The 12,073-nt window shown below is 43.8% G+C and overlaps 1 long non-coding RNA gene across 7 annotated transcripts in view; it reads left to right on the forward strand.

Moving 5' to 3' along the window:
* The window catches only part of LOC138436781 (uncharacterized), a 60,791-nt gene that overhangs the window by 26,469 nt on the left and 22,249 nt on the right, over positions 1–12,073 (forward strand). For all 7 annotated transcript variants that reach the window (XR_011255594.1, XR_011255595.1, XR_011255596.1 and 4 more), the window contains one exon: positions 219–320. This is a non-coding gene — a long non-coding RNA (uncharacterized lncRNA). The remainder of the gene's footprint in view (positions 1–218; positions 321–12,073) is intronic.

Consider the following 12,073-nt stretch of genomic DNA (forward strand, 5'->3'; position numbering starts at 1 on the left):
GTATCTCCTTCAGATAAATTTCAAGAAATGGAATGCCTGAATTAAAGGATATGCACACACATACACACACAAAATGAAGGATATGCACAGTTAAAATGTTGGTTCATGGGGCCAAACTATACTTAAGAATGTTAACACCAGCAGTGCATGGGATTGCCTGTTTCTCCATATCATCAGTAACTCTGGCTTGTGTGTTTTTTGTCTTCCTCACCTGACAGATGACATGTGGTCTTATCACTGTAATGTGGTAGTTGAGGCTGTGACTCTGGAGCTAGCCTGATGGGGACTGAATTCTGACTCAGTCACTTATGTGACCTTGGGTAAGTCATTTAACTTCTCTAAAGTAGGGTTAATGATAGCACCTGTTTCATGAGACATAAATCAGTTAGTCCAAGTAAAATGCTTTGAATAGTAACTGAAACATGGCAATAAATATGATTTAGTGTACATTTCTGTGAATATTAAAGATTAAACATCTTTTATAAATATAAATCCAGTATCTTTGGGGCAGATGTATGTATTTTTTAAGTCACTCATTCATGTCATGTCCTTTGCACATTTTCCTACTAGTATTTTTTAAAATAATTTGTAAGACCGGAAGTGTTCACAGTTGTATATGGTGCAGATATTGTTCCCAGTTTGTCTTTCGTTTTTCACCTTTGTTAAGTTTTTATCTGTTGATAAGAGTTTGACATTTTCAGGTAGTCAGAGATCATCTTTTCCCTTATATTTGCTGCTAGGCCAATGTTTAGAAAAGGCATTCTTTCCGACTTCAAAATTATAAAAAGTTATTGTCTTTGAGTACATTGTATGGATATGTATTTTTAAATCTTTGATCCATCTGAAATTTATTTTGATATGAAGATAGCAGTTGATCTGGCTCTGTTTCTTTTCAGTAGTGTCCCAAACCCCTTTACTGAAGGAGTAAGAACAGGAGCCTTTAATCTATTCTCCCCTCCCCTAATTTTGAAAGTAAGGTATTCTAGCTATAGCAAATAGCAAAGCTCCATTTTCTTTTATTTTGTTTCAGCTCGTTTCACTTTGGTTCGTTGTATATCGTTTCAGCCACACCACATGTCATGCACGGGATCTCAGTTCCCTGACCAGGGATTGAACCCATGCCCCTTGCAGTAGAGGCACAGAGTCTTAACCATTGGACTGCCAGGGAAGTTCCTGGATCTGCATGACTCTGGGATGAATATGCTGTATAAAGCAGTTTGGGATCAGAACTCAGTTGACTGTGTGATGAAGCTGCTGGGCTCACTGGTGTAGCACCTCTCCTGGCTCTGGAAGCTCCTCCTAAGTGGGTCCTTATTTGGAGACTGCTTTGATAGGGCTATCGTTAGTTTGGAATGATAAGTTCTGTTCAAAAAACATGTGACTGTAGCAGGTGTTTCCTCCCTCCAGCCTAGGTATATTGATAGGGTGTTGGTTGCGGGGGTTGTTCAGTGGTAATACACCCATCATGTTCTACCTCTGTCCTCATCTGCTCTTTTTGGAACTCTAGTCCCATCCAGTTTCTTGCCTCTGACTCAAAATGGAAGGAGGGTGATTCATATACAACAGAGCATCCACATATTTCATGGCAGCTACTATCTGCCAGAGATGATGACAAAAGGTAGCTAACTCATACATGGCATTTACCAGGAACTGTTCTATGTACCTTACATATATAAATTCTTTATGTGGAAGGGTTGTATGGTGTTACCCTAAAAATTCATATCCACCCAGAATGTGATTTTATTTGGAAATAGGGCCTTTGTAAGATATAATCAAGTTATGAAGTCATTCCTTGATTGGGCCATAATCCAGTGCCTGGTATTCTTATAATAAGTGGGAGACAACACGGAGACAACCATGTTGAGATGTAGGTGGGGTTTACTGGCACCTGCTGGAAGCTGGAAGAGGCAAGGAAGGTTTCTTCCCTAGAGCCTTTAGAGGGAGTGTGGCCCTGCTGACCCCTATATTTTGGACTTCTAGGCTCTAGAACCAGAGAAGGCAGTGGCAACCCACTCCAGTACTCTTGCCTGGAAAATCCCATGGTCGGCGGAGCCTGGTGGGCTGCCGTCTATGGGGTCGCACAGAGTCAGGCATGACTGAAGTGACTTAGCAGCAGCAGCAGCCTCTGGAAATGTGAGAGGATAAACTTCTATTGTTTAAAGCCACCCAGTTTGTAGTATTTGTTACGACAACTCTAGGAAACCAGTGCATGCTCTTACTGTCATCTCTGTTTTCAGATAAGGAAACTGAGGCCAGGAGAGGTCAAATACTTGGAAATCTCTTTAGGCCACTGCTCTGATGCCTGGGCATTCACTTTGCATCTTTTGCTATTGTTCTTATCAGCTCTGCACCTTCACTACAGCCTTCCTCTTATGGTAGTGCTGGGGCTGAGCTACTCAGAGGTCTCCTTTCCTGTAACATAGCAGGCTGCAACATTTCCCCCTCCTTGCCCTTTTCCCACTCTAAAGCGGAAATGCATACCTCTCAGGAGGCTTTTGGTTGAAGCCTGATGATTTCAGCAGGTCTCTTCCTGACCATACCCCTGCAGGTGAAATCAGACTTTTTTTTTCATTTCCTTGCCGTGTCAGGGAAGTATCAGTGACAGGTCAGGGGAGGGTCACCAAGCTTCTTCTGGCAAGTGTTTTTATGCTTCCCATTTCTGGCTTGCTGTATTTCCTAGAATTCCTGCCAGCAGACAGCTCAAGTCTTGTTTTTCTTTGGCGCTTTCAGGATCTCACACATAGTTTATATGCCACATCTCAGTTTATATGCCACGTCTCACAGTCTATGGCCGTGAGCAGAGAAGGAGCAGCTTCTTGGTAGCACTGTGAGGACCCTGGTCACTTGTTCTTGATTAACTCAACCCACTGCAGTGGCTCTCTCCCTTGATAAAAGGAATGGGAGGATAAGGGCATTGTTTGACCCTGCTCATCTCCCTGAACAGCACCTTGTCTGCCATGGTCTCTTCTGCTGGCATCCCAGAAGAGGTTTCCTCCCCTTGCATCCCAATGCTGGCCACAGAATCCTACCTGTTTCTCGTATAGACATTTTCCTTTGGATCCTAATCTTTTTCTCAGCTCCTCTTACGAGACTGTGTATCTGTTTTGTTTGCTGCTGTATCCTAGGACTGAGTAAAGACTTGGCACTTATTAGCCCATCAAGAAATGTTTATTGAATGAAGGAGTGAATATTGACCACAAAGTTTTGGAATCCTGCTTTTTCTTGCTTCATATTGAAGCCAGGGACCAGATTTAGAACTTTAGAGGTCTAAGCAATGGGAAGATTATCGTTGTTACAGTTGTTATTCAGTTGCTAAGTCATGTCTGATTCTTTGGGACCCCATGGACTGCAGCATGCCAGTCTTCCCTGTCTTTTCACTTTCCCTTGGAGTTTGCTCAGATTCATGTTCATTGGAAGATTATGACGTTCCTCATAATTTCAGCCCTGAGTATATATTTCAGAAACAATATTAAACACAAGTATAAGGAAGTCTAGCAAAGTATAAGGAAAATCCAGCAAAATTTTGATATTTACCAGAATGACTACCTGGATGAATAGAAAATAATTTAAAACATTGATTATTGTTGTTTCTGCTTTCGCAGTTCCCTGAACATGCGCTGTCAGGTAATACTGCCTGAACCAGCCCTTCCCTGGCCTTGAATTTCACCTTCATTTCCTCGTAATTCCATCTGCTGAACCTGCCAGCCAGCCCTTTTCATCCCCCAGTGGTGTCCAGACCACTGACAGCCCAGCCTGGGCTAGTGCTCTGGGCTCCCTGGGGCCTTGCCGAGAAAGTCACATAGAACGTGTACACTGCTGCAGGGCTCCTCACAGTGAGAATTCCCATGCTGAATTGGGATTTAGAGCCAGCATAGCATTTTGAAAGTTCTCTTTCTTTTATTTTTGGTTGCACTGGGCCTTTGTTGCTGCACATGGGCTTTCTCTAGTTGCAGCGAGTGGGCTGTCTCTCTGTTGCATTGCCTGGGCTTCTCGCTGTGGTGGTTTCTCTTTTTGTGGAGCACAGGCTCTAGGATGCAAGGGCTTTAGTAGCTGCCACACACGGGCTCAGTAGTTGTGGTTCACAGGCCTTAGAGTGCATGGGTTTCAGTAGTTGCGGCTTGCAGGCTCTAGAGCGATGGCTCAGAAGGTGTGATCCACAGGCTTCCTTGCTGTGTGGCATGTAGAATCTTCCTAGGCCAGGGATTGAACCCATGTCCCCTGCATTGGCAGGCAGATTCTTACCTATTTTGCTATCAGGGAAGTCCTTACTTTAGCATTGCCAAGTGATTACAGTTAGGCCAATTTTTCATTGTAGTAAATTAAATCAGTAATAAATGAAATGTAATCTGCTTTCATGATTCTGGATGTGGAAAGTCCAGAAATTTCCCTTTGTTCTTCCTTCCTAGATCACTGAGAAAGATGTCAAGATGCAGGCCCACTTTGCCCCTATATTAATATGGACCTTGTTGAGACCATTTGGAAGTGGAGCTCAGGCCTCAAACAGGCTGTTCCAAGGTTATAAATGTAATCACATCCTGTTACTGCTTGATTCCATAGAGTTTAAAATAGCGTTGGAAACCTCCTAGGAAAAAACGCTCCACCGTAACTTCTTGGCTAAGGAAGTAGTATGTGCTGGCCAGAGCAGAAGGAGTAGCCAGGGCTCCCAAGTTCTATTCTGGACCTGTTGATTTGAGGTGTGGTGTTCAGCAATCTGAGATGGTGTTCTTTAGTGCTGAGGTTTCTCATCCTTAGCACAGAGTTTGTGCTTGCAGGGAAAGAGGCCAACACGCTGGTTTCCTGTCCTCTAGGAGTCTCATTATTAGAAGTCCTCCCTTTCATTTGAATTTCCGTGTCCCTACTTTTTTTTAAGTGAAGAAACATCCCCCACAGAGTTAATATAGGAACCGTAGCAGTATCATCCATGTTTTACTTGACTTCATTTTATCAGAATTGCTTTCCTTTTAGCAGTGTGATTTAGATCAGCTCTTGTGAGGAATGGAAACTTTGATAGGATTTAGGAAAAGGAAGGGAAAGTTTGTGTGGGGCACACACCTTGGACAACCAGAAAGGGGCATTAAGAGACCAGGTACCATAGATGTCACACGAGAGTATGTTCCTTGGTTCTTTGTCTTGTTACAACAAAGATTTGTAGTGACAGACATTAAAGCCCCCTCGGCATGTCACAGCTCTCAGGTCTTGGATAGACCGTGTTATAGCTCTCAGGTCTCGAATGGACCATGTTATTGCTCTAAGACAAATCAGTGTTACAGCTCAGTGTTACAGCTCTATTTTATTTAGAAGATAGCAGGAAAATCCATCTTCGAGGCATGAGGACACGTCGATCCGAAGACACGAGGAGAAGAGCGCCCCAGTGCGCGGGAGAGAGAGCGAGCTAGCTTTGGCTCCTCTCTTTATATGTTTATCTCCCTGGGCCTGTCCTGTGTAAATTGGGCCAGCCAGGAGTGTTGTTTGTTTTACCTGAGGTCCTCACTCTGGTCCTCGGACCTTCTTTTGTTCTGTTTTTGTGGGCTTTTCCCTTCCTTGTCTTTTCAGTTCAGTTCAGTTCAGTTCAGTCGCTCAGTCGTGTCTGACTCTTTGCCACCCCATGAATCGCAGCACTCCAGGCCTCCCTGTCCATCACCAACTCCCGGAGTTCACTCAGACTCACATCCATCAAGTCAGTGATGCCATCCATCCATCTCATCCTCTGCCGTCCCCTTCTCCTCCTGCCTCCAATCCCTCCCAGCATCAAAGTCTTTTCCAATGAGTCAACTCTTTGCATGAGGTGGTCAAAGTACCGGAGTTTCAGCTTCAGCATCATTCCTTCCAAAGAAATCCCAGGGCTGACCTCCTTCAGAATGGACTGGTTGGATCTCCTTGCAGTCCAAGGGACTCTCAAGAGTCTTCTCCAACACTACAGTTCAAAAGCATCAATTCTTCGGCACTTGGCTTTCTTCACAGTCCAACTCTCACATCCATACATGACCACAGGAAAAACCATAGCCTTGACTAGACGGACCTTTGTTGGCAAAGTAATGTCTGTGCTTTTCAATATGCTATCTAGGTTGGTCATAACTTTTCTTCCAAGGAGTAAGCGTCTTTTAATTTCATGGCTGCAGTTACCATCTGCAGTGATTTTGGAGCCCCCCGCAAAATAACAGTCTGTTTCCACTGTTTCCTCATCTATTTCCCATGAAATGATGGGACCAGATGCCATGATCTTCGTTTTCTGAATGTTGAGCTTTAAGCCAACTTTTTCACTCTCCTCTTTCACTTTCATCAAGAGGCTTTTGAGTTCCTCTTCACTGTCTGCCATAAGGGTGGTGTCATCTGCATATCTGAGGTGATTGATATTTCTCCCGGCAATCTTGATTCCAGCTTGTGCTACTTGCAGCCCAGCGTTTCTCACGATGTACTCTGCCTGTCCACTGCCATTTTGGACTCCTTTTCCCTATTCTACCTACCTAACAACTTCATTTTATCAGAATTGCTTTCCTTTTAGCAGTGTGATTTAGATCAGCTCTTGTGAGAAATGGAAACTTTGATAGGGTTTAGGAAAGGGAAGGGAAAGTTTGGGGCACACACCTTGGACAACCAGAAAGGAACATGAAGGGACCAGGTACGTACTGAGCCAGATTGGGAAGCACAAACATATCTCTGGAGAGCCAGACATAAATTAGATGTTTTTGTATATTTTTTCATTTAGTTATCATAATGCAAATCAATGAAATATTATCTCCATTTTTGCACATGGGCAAACTGAAAGAGAAGTTAGGTAACTTGCCCAAGGTCAGACAGCTAATAAAAGGCTGAGTTAGGATTTATTTCTCCTCAGGTCTGTCCAGTTCCAAAGCTCACACTGTTTTCATAGAACTCTTCTATCTCTGACAAGATTTGAGAAAGGATGGTGGGGAAAGAAGAGAAGATGGGGAGATGCCACCTTTCTTTACTTCACAGTTCTGCTTGTTTAGACGTGCTTAGCCAGAGTACCCTGTTGGTAGAATAGGAGTGGGTTCTGTATATAGGTGTGCTGCAACAACTTATGTGGGAAAGTCAACAGTTGACTGTAGGGAAGGATTTAAAAAAAGCCTTTGTTCTTTACCTTAGGTCTTCATTGTAGTGTAACTTATACTGTCAAAACACCACTGGTAACACTGGTGTACAGTTTAAGAGGGCCTTCCTATTATCCAAATAAAATCTGTTGATGTGTTCTAGGGAATATGCCACGATGGCAGCAGAGATGAGGGTGTGGTGTGGCCTTACTGCATGTATTGGGAGCTGGTGGCACCTGTTACATGACTATTACAGTGAGTTATTACTGAGTAAACAAGAGGTGTCTCTCTTTTGCCTTTCCAAGGGAGACCAGATGGCGGTGAGTGTTGGCCCAGATCCAGGGGAGCCTGGCCTCTGGCCTGGCAGAGGAGACAGCTTTAGTGTCAGGTGATGAAATAAGAAGAGACAGGGCTGGTCTGTCAAGTGATACAATTTCATGGGGCACCAAGAATACATCTTGCCCCTCAAAGACTTTTCTCAACTATTTGTTATTGCTTGGAATTCTACCAGTGACGTTTTCTCCCCTTGATGTAAGCTTTTTGAGACCCTATTAAAAATGAAAAGACTCCAGGAAAGGGTTTGATTATGAAACATCTTGGTCATGTAAGTGGAAGTATGAATGAGTTCTTAAAATTGATTTCTGAGAACTAGACTAAGGCAGGGACAGAGGGGAGAAAGCATTGTGCCCCTAGTCATAGTGATGGTGAATCAAAGGATTCACCATTGAAATTGGGATTAGGGCCCTGAAAGGAGAAGTTGGGTCCCCGAGAACTGTTTTGTGTTCTTTAGAGTTGCCTGAGGAAAGACAAGATGCTGAGAGTGGTGAGAATGGAGGCTCCTGTGCTCGAGGAGGAGCTGGGTTTGAGCTTTCCCCACCACTGTGCTGCCTGTGCGGTCATGATGATGTCTGGAGAACAGCTGATGAGCAGAATGTGACAAGCAGTGTAGGGCCTTTGAGTCTGTGGTTTTCTCTGATGTCCTCAGACAAGGCCATCACAGATCTTAGGAAGCAGGAGGCAGCTTCCCAGAAATGGTGTAAAATGGTGGCGCAAAAGAAACCACTGATGATGACATGGGTAGGCGCTTCCTCTGTGGCCGCTGGTCATAGACAGCTTCTGGTCTGGATTTCCCAATGAGCTATGCTGAGATCAGGCTTTACCAGGAAGTAAAATAAGCCACGTCCAAAGCAGTGACAAAGCATTTGAGGTGTCAATACAAAGGTGCAGTTCCCCCTTGTTCACTAATTTGTGGAGCCAAGTAACTAAGCCGGAGATGCCAGCATAACACCTAGGAGTCAGATCTTTAACCGTTTTGGATTGAATTCACTCCTGGTTGACTGTTCATTTTTCATTTACCATTTACAAAGGCTCTCAAAATGCCTTTGTAATTGAAATCCACACATCCCAGGGAGTCTTTGACAGCTCACATCTCAGTGCTTTTCTCAACTCCTTACAGTTGAATTCGTGGATGCTGGTCACTCTCAGGCTTCAATTTTACTCTGTCCACATTTCTACCCACATTTCCAGAGGATTTTCTTTGGATCAGACTTTTGGCTTCATTCAGGCCTCTGAGGTTCTTACTTCTTTTGCACATTTCCCTAGACCCCTTACCTCCTAAAGTTTAATGTGGAATCAACACAACTTTTTGGAAGTTTCTGGTTACACCACACGTCTACCTCTCTCTCCAGCCGCCTCAGCCTCACATCCAAGATCCAGTCGTGTAGTTGGGTCTGCTGACCATGAGGATTGTGAAGCCAGTGCCCCCCTAGGGAGGGACTCCTGGGCGTGTTCCCTGAGTGACAGGTCTGGTCGACTAGTCTCTGCCTCTCCTGCGTTTCACCTGTATTTTGGCTTTTCCCTGGAGGAGCCCCTAGCCCTAACCAGGACTATAACACAGGGACTGTGGCCTTTGCTTTCTCTTTCAGGCCAGGTCCCTTCTCCTTTTCTTACAGGTAGGCTTCGCAGGTAGAGTTCTGCCCATGCACTGATCTCGTGTTGACTACTCTGAACTTCGTCTGCTGCTGTTTGGGCTAATTGGATGTCTTGCTGGTTGGTTTATCTGTGCTGCTGGAACAAAGCTCTTAGGCGTAGCCAAGCCCTTGTCCTGAATTTCATGTTAGCTCTCCAGCTGCCTCTGCCTCAGGAAGAGCTTTTAATATTCATTTACAAAACTCAAAAAGGGAGATAGAGAATACAGCATTTTCTAGACTGACTTAAAGGAGTCCAAACTGCAGTACTTGGATGCAGTCTCAAAAACGACCGAATGATCTCTGTTCGTCTCCAAGGCAAACCATTCAATATCACAGTTATCCAAGTCTATGCCCCAATCAGTAATGCTGAAGAAACTGAAGTTGAACGGTTTTATGAAGACCTACAAGATCTTTTAGAACTAACACCCAAAAAAGATGTCCTTTTCATTATAGGGGACTGGAATGCAAAAGTAGGAAGTCAAGAAACACCTGGAGTAACAGGCAAATTTGGCCTTGGAATGCGGAATGAAGCAGGGCAAAGACTAATAGAGTTTTGCCAAGAAAATGCACTGGTCATAGCAAACACCCTCTTCCAACAACACAAGAGAAGACTCTACACATGGACATCACCAGATGGTCAACACCGAAATCTGATTGATTATGTTCTTTGCAGCCAAAGATAGAGAAGCTCTATATAGTCAACAAAAACAAGACCGGGAGCTGACGTGGCTCAGATCATGAACGCCTTATTGCCAAATTCAGACTTAAATTGAAGAAAGCAGGGAAAACCGCTAGACCATTCAGGTATGACCTAAATCAAATCCCTTATGATTATACAGTGGAAGTGAGAAATAGATTTAAGGGCCTAGATCTGATAGATAGAGTGCCTGATAAACTATGGACGGAGGTTTGTGACATTGTACAGGAGACAGGGATCAAGACCATTCCCATGGGAAAGAAAGGCAAAAAAGCAAAATAACTGGGGAGGCCTTACAAATAGCTGTGAGAAGAAGAGAGGCAAAAAGCAAAGGAGAAAAGGAAAGATAAAAGCATCTGAATGCAGAGTTACAAAGAATAGCAAGAAGAGATAAGAAAGCCTTCTTCAGTGATCAATGCAAAGAAATAGAGGAAAACAACAGAATGGGAAAGACTAGTGATCTCTTCAAGAAAATTAGAGATACCAAGGGAACATTTCATGCAAAGGTGGGCTCGATAAAGGTCAGAAATGGTCTGGACCTAACAGAATCAGAAGATATTAAGAAGAGGTGGCAAGAATACACAGAAGAACTGTACAAAAAAGATCTTCACGACCCAGATAATCATGATGATGTGATCACTAATCTAGAGCCAGACATCTTGGAATGTGAAGTCAAGTGGGCCTTAGAAAGCATCACTACAAACAAAGCTAGTGGTGGTGATGGAATTCCAGTTGAGCTGTTTCAAATCCTGAAAGATGATGCTGTGAAAGTGCTGCACTCAATATGCCAGCAAGTTTGGAAACTCAGCAATGGCCACAGGACTGGAAAAGGTCAGTTTTCATTCCAATTCCAAAGAATGGCAATGCAAAAGAATGCTCAAACTACCGCACAATTGTACTCATCTCACATGCTAGTAAAGTAATGCTCAGAATTCTCCAAGCCAGGCTTCAGCAATAAGTGAACCGTGAACTCCCTGACGTTCAAGCTGGTTTTAGAAAAGGCAGAGGAATCAGAGATCAAATTGCCAACATCTGCTGGATCATGGAAAAAGCAAGAGAGTTCCGGAAAAACATCTATTTCTGCTTTATTGACTATGCCAAAGCCTTTGACTGTGTGGATCACAATAAACTGTGGAAAATTCTGAAAGAGATGGGAATACCAGACCACCTAACCTGCCTCTTGAGAAATCTGTATGCAGGTCAGGAAGCAACAGTTAGAACTGGACATGGAACAACAGGCTGGTTCCAAATAGGAAAAGGAATACGTCAAGGCTGAATATTGTCACCCTGCTTATTTAACTTCTATGCAGAGTACATCATGAGAAACGCTGGGCTGGAAGAAACACAAGCTGGAATCAAGATTGCTGGGAGAAATATCAATCACCTCAGATATGCAGATAACACCACCCTTATGGCAGAAAGTGAAGAGGAACTCAAAAGCCTCTTGATGAAAGTGAAAGAGGAGAGTGAAAAAGTTGGCTTAAAGCTCAACATTCAGAAAACGAAGATCATGGCGTCCGGTCACATCACTCCATGGGAAATAGATGGGGAAACAGTGTCAGACTTTATTTTTGGGGGCTCCAAAATCACTGCAGATGGTGACTACAGCCATGAAATTAAAAGACGCTTACTCCTTGGAAGAAAAGTTATGACCAACCTAGATAGTATATTCAAAAGCAGAGACATTACTTTGCTGACTAAGGTCCATCTAGTCAAGGCTCTGGTTTTTCCTGTGGTCATGTATGGATGTGAGAGTTGGACTGTGAAGAAAGCTGAGCGCTGAAGAATTGATGCTTTTGAACTGTGGTGTTGGAGAAGACTCTTGAGAGTCCTTTGGAGATCTAACCAGTCCATTCTGAAGGAAATCAAGCCTGGGATTTCTTTGGAAGGAATGATGCTAAAGCTGAAGCTCCAGTACTTTGGCCACCTCATTCGAAGAGTTGACTCATTGGAAAAGATTCAGATGCTGGGAGGGATTGGGGGCAGGAGGAGAAGGGGACGACTCAGGATGAGATGGCTGGATGGCATCACGGATTCGATGGTCGTCGGTCTGAGTGAACTCCGGGAGTTGGTGCTGGACAGGGAGGCCTGGCGTGCTGTGATTCATGGGGTCTCAAAGAGTCGGACACGACTGAGCGACTGAACTGAACTGAACTGAGACTGACTTAACTAAAGAGCCTTTTTTTTTTTTCTGTGACTGAAGGACTGTTTTTTCTTTGACTGTTAAAATTTGACAGAATATAGTGTTTGATGGGACACAGTTTCTGAAAGTGCAAGGCTTTATCCCAAACCAGTGGACGTCAAATGAAGGAATTCTAGGTGAAGGTAATGTGACAGTCAGTGAGAAAAATTCT

This window comes from Ovis canadensis, chromosome 3 (assembly GCF_042477335.2).
Source record: "Ovis canadensis isolate MfBH-ARS-UI-01 breed Bighorn chromosome 3, ARS-UI_OviCan_v2, whole genome shotgun sequence".
Classification (NCBI taxonomy): Eukaryota; Metazoa; Chordata; class Mammalia; order Artiodactyla; family Bovidae; genus Ovis; species Ovis canadensis.